The sequence below is a fragment of the Zalophus californianus genome, chromosome 3 (assembly GCF_009762305.2).
Source record: "Zalophus californianus isolate mZalCal1 chromosome 3, mZalCal1.pri.v2, whole genome shotgun sequence".
NCBI classification, from domain to species: Eukaryota; Metazoa; Chordata; class Mammalia; order Carnivora; family Otariidae; genus Zalophus; species Zalophus californianus.
The window spans coordinates 165,186,048-165,200,979 of record NC_045597.1 but is presented as its reverse complement, the minus strand read 5'-3'; the positions used below and the strand labels follow the sequence as shown (position 1 = coordinate 165,200,979).

The 14,932-nt window shown below is 46.3% G+C and overlaps 1 long non-coding RNA gene across 1 annotated transcript in view; it reads left to right on the top strand.

The window, feature by feature from the left end:
- The first annotated feature begins 1,698 nt into the window (after positions 1-1,698).
- The window catches only part of LOC113919675, a 35,067-nt gene continuing 21,833 nt past the window's right edge, over positions 1,699-14,932 (top strand). Inside the window, exons 1-3 of the long non-coding RNA XR_003519079.1 lie at positions 1,699-1,815; positions 2,914-3,028; positions 3,609-3,719. This is a non-coding gene — a long non-coding RNA (uncharacterized LOC113919675). The remainder of the gene's footprint in view (positions 1,816-2,913; positions 3,029-3,608; positions 3,720-14,932) is intronic.

The window sequence follows — 14,932 nt, the reverse complement described above, 5'->3', positions numbered from 1 at the left end:
CGTGACAGCATAATCTCTTGGACGAGGATTATGCAAACCCACTTTACGTTGTATGGGTGCTCCCTGTGATCCTGGGACAACATGATAGATGGAATGGAATTTAGACCACTCTGAGGGAGGTGTGTCCTTGCCCCTGCAGCATGAGTAGGGAGATCAGGGGAGGTCTCTGACAATCACCTGACCAGTTAAGCTGTCAGATTGATGATCCTGCCCATGTTTCCTCTCCCCACGGGAGTCACATCTTGTGGGGCCAAGTGAAGGACTCTGTGCCTTATTCACAAAGTCTTTAAAGAGGAAATAACTGGGGGAACTGACCCAGAAAAGGGGAAGTTGGGGCAGAGGGATTCCATGGACAGAGTGCAGGAAATTCCGCTGAGTCAGTGTGGATGATCATGAGATGAGCAGTTTTAATCAGGAGGTGGGCATGGGCGGAGAGGGAGCTGGGGTTCGGAGAACAAAGACTCTTGCTTTTCCAGGAAGCTTAAAAGGGAGGAAAACTGAAAAAGAAGATAGAAATGCCTCAGGTTTTCCTACTAAGAGAAAAAAAAAAAACCTGTTGCCAGATAGTGGCAGTGGGAACTTAACAGGTTACCTGTGACAGAGTCTTCCCACAGAGACTCAAACTTTCCTCCACTCAGTGGAACACTCACCAAGCTTCACGTCACCAATGAGGGCTTCTCAGGCACCAATTCATGAAAGAATTTTGTGCGGTTTCGTAATAACTTGTGATAGAGCTAAGGTAGAAATCGCCATTTCACTGGACAGGATATGACAGAAGCTCTATGGGGTGGGAGGTAGGACTAGCTGACCTCTCAAACTCTTCCAACTCAAACAGATTAATATTTATTATTCAGTGTTATAACTTATGACATTAAAATGTCAAAATTAACTTATTTAGGGCAAACAAGGAGAATTAAACCTGAAATGCAAACATACCAATTTATCATCTTTACCCCTGTAAGCTACATCAAATTATTTATAGGAATAAAGCAGGATATAAACAAGTGAACGAATGAATAAAATGTTAGGTTGCTGCCTAATGCCACATTCAGCTAGTAGGCGTGAGCACTAGCAAGTTTTGAGAGGTGCAAGGCCACAGAAATGGAACCCTCAACCAAGGGGAACATTCTAATAGATTTGGGTGAGGGGGGCAAAGGACTGGCAGTGTGTATAAGTTTCATGAGTTCCAACACTTCTACAAAATGCTGGAAATGGTTCAAAAGAAAAGTGAACCATTAGGTGGTTCCCAGCAGGCACTGGTGCATTCCAACAAGAGACGTGCTTTACGTTAATTTCTTTTTCACCCCAAATGTTCATTTTGTCTCCTGAGAGGATTCCCCCCCCCACCCAGTGTGACAAATTTTCCAATTTTGTAATGGAAGCCAGGAGAAAATGGAATTCTCTTTATAGAAATCCATTTTGTAGCCAACTTTCTTGAGATGTATCTATCCCTGAAAGCAATTTCCCTCATCCAGTAGAGGCGGCTGAGGTGTTTAGGGCCGGCTAAGTGGGTCGCTGACAGTTTGCTCCTAGAGCTTGTGGGAGATTTAACAGCAAGGCCCTGTGGGGACACGTGTCGAGAGCCATCCTGTCCATGCCCTTCTCTAGCTGCACTCAGTTCTGTTTTCAGAGCAGCGATTTCACAACGGAGAAGGCAGGATATGGGGCGGTGGAGCTGGGCGTCACTTCAACACCCCAAGGCACGAGGTCCATTACCCTTTATGTATCTTCAGCATGCTTTAGAATCTGCCTGGGAAACGGCACATCGCAGCAAGATAAATGGAAGATAAGTCAACAGACCAGAGTGGTGTCCAGGTATGTCTCCGTCAGAATGGCCACAGAGGATTTGTAAGAAAGTGGAAGGAGTTTTCTAATGAGGACTAGAACTCATGTCTGGCTGGCTCCTTGCCCTGGCTTACATTCCAATACTGTCTCTTTGGGGGCACATTTGTGATTATGTAATGGCAAAACAAAGCGTTTGGTAGTAAATTAAATCAGTTTTATACTATGTGGGTGACTTGCATGCAGTATATACCGCCAGGCTTTGATGCGTTCCAATGTGGGAAATGCACTCTTGAAGCATAACAACGGGCTCTTCTCCATCTGTTCATGTTCCCCATTTGACTCATCCCTCCTCTGTAAATACTCTCTGACTTGTTAGCAAGTTGAACAAATTTCAAAGCTCCATGAATGAAGTGCATGTAGGTCAGAAGTTACCCTATGGGAGCCTCAGAAGACTTATGAACTTGTCTCACCATGCAAATAGTTTCATCCATTTGACACTCATGAACAACGATGTTTCTCACGCAAGCAAAGGGATGCAAATATAGATCAGATGAGGGCTAGTGCGGAAGGAAGTCAGCGAAAACGTAAAAGCTTATGTCCGAACAGAGAGAGCAAAAACCTACCACTGGGGCACGATAAAGAAAAATAAATGTTCACGAAGGTAAAAAGCCAGAAAAAACATTGACAAGAATGAAGAGAACAGCTCTGTGATTCTTAACTGAAGCTTGATGGGTGTCCCTGGTCTCCTCTCACTGGTTTTCATAACAGCATCTCAGAACACCATCTATGACTTGCCGTGGTGGCGACACACCATCATGGGCTTTCACGAGCGAGCCACAGGCTGCCCAACCCTATAGGACGGTGATTCAGTGTGGTGAAGCAACACCTGATTCCACAGGTGGAACAATCAGAAAAACTCTGAAGTGAGCCTTGTAGGACGGATGGATTCTGTATCTGTACACCCAGAGTTGAATGCATATGATAAGGCAGATTTCACCCTTAAGAAAACTAGCTTATGTTTTTTGAGTATTTGCTATGATCTGGGCACTGTTCTATCTGCTCTACTGGCACCAATCAATTTAATCTTCACAATAACGAGGAAACTTTATTTTTTGCCCATTTTTACAGATAAGGAGAATGAGACACAGAGAGGCAATGATTAGGCCAAAGTCACACAGTGTTTCATGATTCGAACTCAGACCATCTGGAACCAGAGCTGGAGCTCGTCATCACGCACGCGCAAGTATGCATATACCCCCAAACAAGTCAACAAACATCCTGTGAGTTAAAACATACACACATACACACACGCGCACATGCCAATTACACTTAAATGTTTTGATTGCCTGACCAGGTTGCTCTCAGAATAAATCAGGTCATTCTTCTGTGCCTTGGCTTTCCCTTAAATCTAAGGAGCAGCATGTCACAGCCAATCTCCATTAGTAAGTTCAAGATCCCACTATGTATCAGGCTGTGTGCTATACTTTCAGAGGTCCAAACCTTGTCCCCAAAGAGCTTTCAATCTCCCCACGGAACAGCACTGACCTTGCTGAGACTAATAGGATGCAAATGGAAAGGAAGAGATGAGAATGAAGGTTTCTGATGAGGCCCGTGCAAGAAGAGAGAGGGGAAGTCCAAACACAGGACCTCGTATCAGGAGAACAGTTACTGGTTGACAGTGCAGTTTGCATTACAAGGAGCAGGCACAAAGAATGGACAACAAATTTCTAATGACGCCCAACTGACTTGTAAGGAGGTTGACTATATTCTCTTAAAAAAAAAAAATAAGTCGTTTCACATTACCTTTTCTCTCTGTGTTATAGATATTATGAAGAGATTCACAAAACAACTGTTTCATCCAATCATGGGGTTTGGACTTTTGTGACTCACCTTTCCCCAAAGATGAACTGATAAATCTTGTCTATTCTTCATTGGTAAGTTCATGCCTCAGTTAACCAAATCTTTTACTATTACAAGGAACAGATATTCAATCCAAATTAACTCAGGTAGAAAGGGAATTTATTGGCTCATATACCTAGGAAATCAGAAGTCTAGGAACAGCTAGATCTAGGAACCCAAATCATGTCAAGACATTAAGTCATTGCCCCATAGTAACACATGTGCCCCAAATAATCATTTCTCTCTTGCCTCAGAATGTTTCTGACATTCCCAGGCAGGCTTTGTTCAAGGGGCAGGCAACTTACATCCATCCTCCCTCCCTTAACAACTTCAGTGGAAATAGGACTTCTCTATCCCAACATCTGAACATCAGTCATTGAAAAGACTCCCAACTGGCCAGGTTGGTGCCCATCCCTTAGTCCAGGGGATGGAGTATTCTGATGGACCAACCTGGGTCGTGTGCCCACTCTCAGAGTGAGGTGCCGATGAGACTGTATACATGAAAGCCCCACCATGACTACATGTGTTGGGGGTGGAATCATCACCAGAACAAGGAGACTAGGAGATGGGGATAGGGTGAAGGAGTGGTAAAGAAGCTAGACCCACAGAACTACAACTTCTACAACCCATCTGAGGATACCTAAGAATTTCAAAACTTGGAGCTCTTCGGTTTCTCTTATCAGTGTTCCTTGGCATGACTAGGTATGCCACACCTAGAGATGGCTACCTCGGTGTGATTTATGACTACGAACAAATGTATCTTCCTACAGTTGCAGGGTTCTTATGATGACTCATCTCTTGCTATTAGCAGCCACTTACCCTTGTCTAGCTGTCATGGTTGACAAAGCACTCCCACATACAAATGATCTCATTCCAGCCACACAGCAACACAGAAAGTATGTAGGGTAGCTATTGTTATTCCCATTTTATGGATGAGGAAGTGGGGCCTCAGAATGGCTAGTGGCTTGTCCAGTAAGTGGCCAACCCAATTCGAAAGCAGGGTCTTCCAGCTCTAAGATGAACACAAGAGACATCGGAAGCTTTAGGTGAGCCGAGGGGATGTTTCTGAGATGGCACAGTGACTCAACCCCTGAGATAGGATTAGAGTTGGAAACCGTGATTTTCCTTTCAGGTTTTCATGACTAAAACATTGGCCTCCTGAGCCTGTCTTAAACCTGTCCAGAAACGATGCCAAAAATTTCCGTTTCAAAATGCACTTGGTGAGGACTCTGCAGGCTGATTTGTCTCCAGCACACACTGGAATGCTACACATGCTCACTTGATTTCCAGGATTTTTAAAAAAGGAGCCAATACAAGAGATTTGTGCTTATGAATTATTGCACTTGTAATGAAAAAAGAATTACAGTACATGCTTGGGATGCTCACATGTTAGACGTGTGCGCAGCTTCTAGGTTGCTTAACACAGCATCGAACTGCCCATCCTGTTAATAATGCCATTAAAATTTTTGTGAAAGGTAAGTTAACTTCTTTGGGGATGCACATGGTGGGAGAGGGGTGCAACCTGTTTCTGGCATTACAGATGGTAAGGAATAAGATTAGAGGGTGCAGTCAGAACACTGTAACTCGTTACAGCTGCTAATTGGGCTCTCATCTGACAAGCACCTTATTGCCTTACAGGGGAGGGAGAAAAATAAAACAAGCAGCCCAGACAATTAGGGACCAAACAAAATTAAACAAGTCCTTATGGCCATAGGTATCGGGTATAGTGCTTTGCCTTGCATTGTTAGCGACTCATGTATTATGAAGCACTTAGGGATGCTCGTTAATAGGGTCTCTCTCCCTCCTGGAGGGCAACTTGAGCATTAGACTCTGTGACTCAGGTGCAAAAACTCTGCTGTATTAGCGCGGGCAGAATGATGCTTTCCTCTCTCACAGGGGTGTAGTGAGGCTTAATTAATTGTTGGGGAAGCACTTTGAGATTCTGGGATGAAAGGCACTATAGAATGATAATAATTTGCATCGACAAGGTACATTTCTTCAGTGGAATTCCAAGCACTTTACAAACATTAATTAATCCTCATAACACCCTGGCGAGGCAGGTAAGTTTTCCCAGGATACACTAAGCAAATCCACCATGTTATGAATAGGAGGGAGGCTACCGCTCTATTGCTCTGAGCTCACTTTATTATTTATTCTTGGTAGGAACTTCCAGAAAGGCTGATGTGGACCCTGCTTCCCATTAGTCCAAATGGTTTGCCATTCGCTTTTGATTACCCGCAAATATCGTATTCTGCTGGAGCGCTAATCATTCTGCTTGGGGGACACGTGTTCTGTGCAAAGAGAGTCATAAACAGCTGTCATTCCGATGGATATTAATGCCTATTGTCTCCCATTCTGGAGCTCAGCGCCTCCCTCGCGAAAAGAGAATGGCGGAGGGGTGGGGGACATCTGTTTCAGAGACGATCGGCAGCAATGCTGGAGAGAGTGCACCTGGCTTCCACTTTCAAGCCCATGTAACCAGTGGCTTCTTGGCCTTCCTTTGTCACCAGCACATTTTACATTTCACATTCTGGTTTTTCATCTTCATGCAGCAGGGGGAATGGAATGGAGGAGGTGGGAGGGGGAGGGAGTTCTGGGCGGCAGGCAAACAGGGCAACCAGCGTTTCTGGAATCACGAGTCTGTTCTAAATCAGTGGTGCAGAAGCAGCTCAAGTGTCAGGACCCAAACAGCTCCCCCAAACCCCAACCATTCCGCAAATGAAATAAACCTAAAGAGGAAAAACAATCCTCCAGCTAGACAAATGACTTCAACATGCCGAGCGGTCGACTTGTCGGTCTCGAGTGGCTCTCCGATCAGGCCTCTGTTCCCACACTCCTGGCTCTAATTCTGCACACATTCATTGACTGCAGCTTTTCAGATTGCAGAGGAGAAGACAAAGAGCAAAGAAGCTTGTGGGCTGTCATTCCGCACAGGCGCCACAATTAAAGGTAGCTGTTTCCCAGCCGGGCTCTTGGGTTGCAAGGAAAGCATGGGGCCCATGAATCAGCGTGTCATCCCACGTGATGTAGGGGACATCCCCCAACAAGGGATGGTACTGTTGTTTCCAAGCTGCCCTCTGATCAAAGGGAGGGTAAGCACATCCTCCAGGTGTTGGATTTTGACCAAAGGCAATCCCTGAAACCAGTGACCATTTTTTTAGGTCCCTTTTAGCTCTAATAGTCTATGGTGGGATGAATTGGTAAAATCCCCCCCTTGCTTCCCTCCGCAAGGCACCCCCACCAGCATGCCTTCAAAGGCAAGTAGGATGGACAGGTACTGATCCCCTCAGCCCTTCGGATGGTTGAGTACCCGAGAAGTTTGTACTCCCTCATTTGGGAGTGCTTTATAAATTGTTTTTTTATCTTCTCTGGGTTTTGTGACATGAAAAAAATGGGAAGTGCTATGCTACTTATTGGCATTATAGATGAGTAAACAGAGTCCAGGAATGTTGAAGTGACTTGCCCATCGCTATACAGTGAGTAATACATGCGGGTCTGACTGATTTCCAAGACTGAACTCTCAACCAGTATTCTAGGAGTTCCCAATCCCGGCTGCCCTTTAATACCAGTGGAGGAGCTTTAAAAAATACCTATGCCTTGGAGGAAGCCAGCTCCACTTCCCCGCCCCATCTGGGATTCTGATCTGACTCGTCAGGGTGGGATCTGGCCTTTGCTATTTCCTTGGTCTCCCACAGTGAGCCTAATGTGCAGCAGTCCTGAGAAACACGGAGCCGCACGACATGGCTCCTGCCCTAGCACTTGTCACTGAGGGATCATAGTTGCCCTTGAAAAGTCAGCGAAGAGCTATGAATCACCTACCTGATGTAGGAGAGGCAAACTTCAATTTTCATTCACTTATCATGAGAATAGAAAATGCGTTTGAAAGTAAAAAAGTCCGAAAAGCAAGCCATAGACTTTCATATTATAATGTCCAGAGAACTAAACAATTGAAAATCCTGAATTATGTGTTCAGTAATTTGGTAGGTAACTTGACAAGCTTCGCTGGCTCCTAGAGCCGGGGTTGGAGCTTGCTCTGGGCTGCCTCCTTCCTCCCTATTCTCCGGTTGGGGAAGTTGTAGAACCCTGTGGTAGGATTATTTCCCAGGCATGGGGACCCTCTCCCTCACCTCCAACAACAAGGTCCCATAGCCCTTTAGTCTTCAAATCTCCTTCAGCGCCTGGATAGGTGTCTGGAACCATGATGAAGGAAAGGGGTCAGGTAGGGCCTCAGTCCATGCCCCTATCCCCATTTGACAGCAAGGTTTTCTAAGCTGCTGTTAATGCCTGTGGCAGTGAGACCCCAGCTGGGGGTGCACAGAGGGAAGAATAGTGTTTACGCCTATGGAACGGAAGGACAGGTGATGCAGTGCTGCTCCCCGGGAGGAAGTAATCTCCAGCCTCTCCAATCGGATGATGGCTCCTCTTGGAGAAGGCACGGAGGGGAGGCCAGAGAGCCCTCCATGGGAGAAGGGTTGAGAACCCACCACAGCTCCGCTCCAACAGCCAGTCTCAGACACCTGCTGCTGCTTTGGGGGAAGCCAGCTCTGTCTCCCAGCCCCATCCAGCAGGAGCTTGAGGTCTCTACAGGGTAGGTTTTATCACCTCTACTTTAGAGGTGAAGTAACAGGCCCAAATGGTGAGGAGATTGGTGTGAGATATACCACTGGTAATAAGTGGAGGAGTGAAGGCTCCAATCAGGGCTTTTGGCTCCAATTCCCAACGCTGTCATTTCTGTAATTCAGCATGGTGGTTTGGAAAGAGCTTGGGGTGTGGGTTCTTCCAGTTTCGTACTCATGTGACCTTGGACAAGGCAGTCAAAGTCATAGCAGAGATTATATGAAGTAATACTACATGTGGAAGTGTCTGCCTCTGCCCTAGCTGTAACAAGTGCTCAAGAAATGTGGGAGGCATGGTAGGGTGGGAGTCGGGGAACTGAAAACAAGAATAACACTAGGTCTTTGGCCCTTAGGAGATTCAGGGTCGTGAGGGAATGAAAGACAAGGTAACAGCGGTTACGCTTCTGGACCCTGGAGTCATACTGTCCAGCTCATCTTCTTCTGAACCACATCACATCAGGGATGTCACTTATCCTCTTGGTGCCTCAGTTTCCCCATCTCTAAGATGAGTATAATGGCAGTATATGCTTCAAAGCATTATCATGAAGTTGGAATGAATGAGTGCATGTAAATACTTTAGAGAACGCCTAATACACAGAAGGCTTGTGATAAGTGTTTGCTGTCAGTACTATTATATAAACACGTAAAAGTGTAGATAAAAGATTTTCATAACGGTCAATAAAAATGATGGAAGAAATGGCACAAAGCAAAAATGAGAACTTTCAAAGTGTTCTAAGGAACACATTTCCTGCCATGTCTGGAAACACACGCAGGTACAATTCATGGCCAGATGGCAAGTGATCTCATTCTTAGTTGATCATAAGGCAGAGTCCAGAGGATGATGCCAAGTATTTCTTCAAAAATACATAGTGTTGTGTCCTCTCTCCACTTGGGCTCTGGTTTGCTCTTGGCATCTTGCTGCAAGGTCAACAAGTCCTCTGCACTTTCCAGGTTCCATCCTGAGAAAGTCTTTGGTGTAGAGCATTGTGTTATCTTGCCATTGCTGCTATGAACAAACTGAGTGGCTTAAAACAACACAAATGTATTATCTTACAGTTTGGGCGGTCAGAAGTCTAAAATCAGGGTGTTGGCAGGGTTGTGTCCCTTCTGGAGGTTTCAGGGAGAATCTGTTTCCTTGCCTTCACCAGCTTCTGAAGTTGGCCTATATTCCTTGGCTGGTGGTCTCTTTCTCCATTTTGAAAGCAGCAGGTGTGACATCTTCTCTCCTCTCTGACCTCCTGCCCCCCTCCTATAAAGATCCTTGTGATTACACTGGGCCCACCAGGATAATCTCCACATCTCAAGTTCTTTAACTTAGTTACATTTGCCATCTGAGGTAATGTATTCACAGGTTCTAGGGATTAGGATGTGGACAGTTTTAGAAGGCCATTCGTTATTCAGCCTATCATAAGTATCTACGATTCAAACACATCTTTCTCTTGCTAATATGGGCAGCCTTGCTTAGACCAATAACATGAGCTATTATGCAAATTCTCCACTCCACTGTGAGTAAGGAGGGGAAAAATGCCAATGGTGAGGGGAAATGAGAATCCTATCCATATAATAATGGCTGTGGGAATTCTGGTCGGGGTGGGGGCAGTAAGGGAAGACTCTTGCCGGAACTAAGAATGTTAAAATATCTTGGGAAAGGAATAGGTCCAAAACTTATTTTATAGCACTTGAGGTATGTTGATGTCTATTCTAAGCACTTCCTGGTCATTTAATCCTTCTAACAATCCCATGAAATGCATTCAATGATTATTATCCCCATTTTACAGATGAGGAAACTGAGCTACAGTCAAGGTTAAGGGGTATGCCCAAGGTCATACAGCTACAAGTGGCAGTTCCTCATGAGATGGTGTTCGATGATCTTGAACAGCCGAACCCTTTGTTCCAGCCACCCTTCGATACTCTCCACTCGGGGCTTCTTGTGTCCTCGAATCCAAAATTTTCAGTGTCCATCGGGGTGGCTTCTTTTTTTTTAGATGGTGCAACATGAAAATCAGAAGTAATTTTCACCTACTGGAATGTATTTATCTCACCTCTGGAAAGAACGAGCCCCGGGAAATAAAGGAAGATGTACTTTTAGGATCCACGAGCTGGAACAGACCTTGATGATTATCCTGTTCATCAAGGTTTCCTAAACTTCTAGCCCTGGGGGCAAAGCAAAGTAGCTGAGCTGGCCTGAGGGTTCAAATTCTTTGCCTGGGTTTCCTGCCTCAAGCAAGAAAATGGCTTTCAAGTCTCAAATTCTAGCTTAAAAATTCATGAAGCATTTTGCATTCTAAACCTATAATGTCTCTGTTAATGAACTGTTTTTTCAAAAAATAAATCTTTGAATAAGATTATCAGAATATTGGGCGCCTGGGTGGCTCAGTGGGTTAAGCGACTGCCTTCGGCTCAGGTCTTGATCCTGGAGTCCCGGGATCGAGTCCCACATCGGGCTCCCTGCTCCGCAGGGAGTCTGCTTCTCCCTCTGACCCTCTACCCTCTCATGTGCTCTCTATCTCTCATTCTCTCTCTCTCAGATAAATAAATAAAATCTTAAAAAAAAAAGATTATCAGAATATTATGCAACAAATGGCCGGTGATTTTGAGTGTCCCCTAGACCCACCTCACAGCTGAACATATAATTTCCACACCCATTTAAACAACATAGACTCTAGCCCCACCTACTCATAAGTCTAAGCCCCAAACTTATCTATCAAATGATGGTTTAGACAGGGCTTGGACACAATCCACTGGGAAGCAGAAAGGCACCAACTGCCGGCTCATGAAATGCATGAGATACTGTTGTCAATCTAAGTCTTTGAGCTAAGAGCTGAGTTCTTACTCATACTTCTAGAATCACTGCATATCAGATCATCCAACTGGAGTGACAGAAGAGGCAGTAGATGGGGACATCAGGACCTTCCCTTCATCTTGGGCCTAGCTGAGCTTCTGGGGACAGAACTGCTGCTTTTAATAAAGAGGCACTGATGGTTGACGGCGTGGGCAGAGAGCAATGGTGCTGAATTCCCTTAGGACTTGAGGGGTTTTTAGCTTGTGTTAGAAGCAAATAGCAACCGTTGTATGGCAAGGGAGAGCCAGATCACTTGGTTCAAGTTTAGTGGGTTTTCCCCAAGCAGACATTGTTGGGGGCAGATTTAGGGCAGGGTTTGGGGAGGCGGGGAGCTGGGGGTGCAGTGGATGGCAACGAATACACTAAATAAGGCAAGAGTCGGTGTTCCGGGCTCTGGTTGGCTTTTGAGGCAGATGGTGAATTCTTCTTAGTGACTAGCAACCTTCAAGTCTTAATTTACCCGTGCTGGGAAGCATGGTTCCAAACAGGTCAGAAATTGGTTGCTTAGGCTTCTAGCAGTCCTGAGGTTGTGCCCTTGTATGCACATGCACAGAGCTTCACAAGACTTTTCACTAATGCTTGGTCTAAGCAGATGATAGGCTAAGAATGTCTTTCTGTGTAGGGATATTGTCCAACCAACCTGGGCATCTCTCACTCAAGAAAATGAGATGGTGGTGAGGGGGAAGGAGGAAACTCTATTTTTATATTTGTTTCTGATAGGACTTGAGGACCACACTACAGATTTTCAAAGATCCATAAACTGTGGACGTTCATCCCAATCTCAATCTCGAAACCAGAGGAACACAAAGGACCAGGCGGCATTAGCATGACCCTTAAGATCAAGATGGGGAAATGGCCACTTTGCCATTCTAGTTGCTGTTCCTCTGAACAGCTCACTTTAGATTTACTTTTAGAAATGTGGTTCTAATCAGGAATAAATCATAGGAGGAGGAGAACAAGCTGGAGAAATCCAGGAGCTGTGCCAGGGGCTTCTTGGTTTCAAGCACCAACCCACTGGTTGCTCCGAGATGGTTTTTCGGCTTATGCTACTAACAGGGGATTCTTACCAGAGCAAGGGGGCAATTCTGAATCATGGAAGAATCTTCCTTTGAAGCCTTTCTTTCTCTAATAGACACAGTAATGGAAGGATCCAAAAAGGGAAGGAACACAGCCGGCTGGGAATTACTGTGGGCAGAGGACAACTTCGCTGGCAGAGGTAGAACCTGAGGACAGTGGGGCTATTTTTCCTTCCTGCCTCTGCTTGCGGGAGAGCTGCCTAAGACTGGAAATCAAACTTGGTTGGAGCACTTTGATGTCTCTTCCCATTTGAGGTTTCGGTGGAGGGATAATGGGTGGATGAAAGGCCTTTTTAGCTGGGGCTGTGAACAGCCAGTTCCAGATGCATGGGCACTAGCAACACAGGGCAGCCTGTGAGGCCTCTTCAAGAGGGGGAGGGAGGAACAGAGCAGGCCTTTGGACGGCATCTGCCCCCAGCTCTAGCCCTGGAAACAATTAGTGAGAGGAGGGGAGCAGAAGGGAAGCCAGGACGGAAGGACAGTCCTCCCAGACTGGGTGACTCATTGGCTTCTGGGTTTGCCTCTCCTTAGGCATTTGAATGGACTGAGGACAGTAGAGGGTGTGAGCTTGGGGGACAAGGCAGATTCTGGCAAGATCTCCCTCTTTCCCAGATGGGAGCCCTTTCATCCTCCTGTATTTATGGATCAAAGGCTATCATCTCCCCTTTTGGGGCTATGAAGAAATCTCTCAGATCCCCTGGCTTTGGGGTCCCTGGAAGACGCTTCTCCCTGCCCCAGCATCCTGGACTCCTCCTTGTTTATTGTTGAGGAAATCTCCCTCTTTACTCTGCCCTTACCTGAGAGAGCAAAGGCCTTCGGACTTGGCTTTCCATTTCCCCTAAAGTACACCCCTTCCCAGGTCACGGCTTGGTGGCTGTAAAATAGGCCACAAACTGGCCGTCCTTGGATGAGCTGTGGGAGGTTGAATTCTGTGCCATCACTTAACCATTGGATTTCACTTTTCAAAGAGAATTCTAATTCTGAAGCTTGGTCAGCACCATATCCTACAATTGGCCAGAGTCGAGTAGAGGCTGCCCGCCTCGGATGGGCCATGGGTCCCTTGGTTTCCCAAGCACAGCCTCTGTCCCTCCTCATCTTCTCCCAGATCCTACATCTTCCCACTGCTGCTCTTTGATCTTCTGACACTCTTGCACCCTTCACATAGCTGCATTATCCCCCCTGGAGCATTTGAGCTGGTGACCGCAGCTGGGGCTCATAGGGGGAGCACCTGGTCTCCCCCTTTCATGATTCTATGCAGAGAAAGGTTCATTTGAGTATCACTCCCGGTCTCTCTCCTTCTCCTCACCTCGCAAGTTTGGAAGAAGAACCAGCGTGCCCTCCTCAGTCACTCCATCCTCAGACTTATCTGTCTACAGGAGGATGCCTGATGGCTCTGCTCCTGCCCAGAGGGGAGGGCTCTCTCTGTAGGAGACCACCGAGGTTGTCCATCACTGCCTGCACCCAGGAGGTCACACTGACCTAATTTAGGGGTGAAATGTTAGCAAGCTGACTTGGATGCAGTTTCAAGCCAGGTTCTTAGTTGACTATATCACTGATCAAGCTGACATATCCATCAGGGATGTTGATATCTGATTCAGAAGCTGAAGGATGCAGTTTTTATGTGCTGATAAGTGTATCTAGCTTTGGACCAGCAGACTTCTTACCCCAAAGTGTTACCTGAAATCCCCCAGGCCTCACGGATGTGTATACACCCATGGGCTCACAGAATTTGATGATCCTGTTTCACTGGCTTGTGTTCCCTTACTTGTATGGTAAGGACTTCAGTCCTGTGCAAAATGTCCCTCCCTGAAAGGCAGGGAGACCTAAGGGGCATCTCTTTTGCTCTCACTCAGGGCCTGTGAATGTATAGCTTCTGCCCACCTGACAAGGTCTGCTGCTTATGTAGTTCCTCAACAACACCCCTGGCTTGTGTCCTCCCTGGGAAAGCTGATGTCTGTGCTGATGGTACTCTGTTCAGATGCCCCTGCAAGTTCCCACCCTGGTGGTGACTAAGCTCTGCTGGGTTCTCTTCAGGCCTCACTGTACAAAAGTAGTTTTGTGTTCTGGGCAGAAGCACCAGGAAGACTTTTTTCTTTCTCCCTCTGGGATTTGCTCTGTCAAGCCCCAGAGTAATTCTGTGTGTGCTCACATTCCAGGGGCTGGCTACATCCTCTCTCTCCACGGGCCTCCATGGGGCTCAACTGAGGAGCTCATTCCTGAGGGGTGGACCCTTGGCTGTCTTTCCCATCCCACACTTCCTTAAACCTCTCTCTCTACCCAAACTTCTCATGAACCTCTACTCATGCAAACTGCGATCTCAACAGCCAATCCAACAGTCCTGTCCAGACAAACTGAATGACAAGTCAACACTGACAGAGCCAGACCCAATTCTAACCACTCCACATAAAGTAAGCACTGGATCCTCTCAACAGCTGCGTGAGGTAGGCGCTCTTATGATTATCTACATTTTATAGACACAGAAACTGGCTCCCAGGGCCTCAGAGACTTGCCCCACATCACAGGCCTGGACAGATACACAGCCACTCTTCAGATATGGGTGGTCAGGATTCAAAGCCACCCCTCCCAGCCCTCCCAGCTCTCCTTGGATTACATCTGTGCTGTACACCAGAGAGGAGGAAAAAAAGGAGAGGAAGATTTAAGGAAAGTTGGAGATGGGCAGGAAAGTAAAAATGAAAAGAGAGAAAAATAAGCAG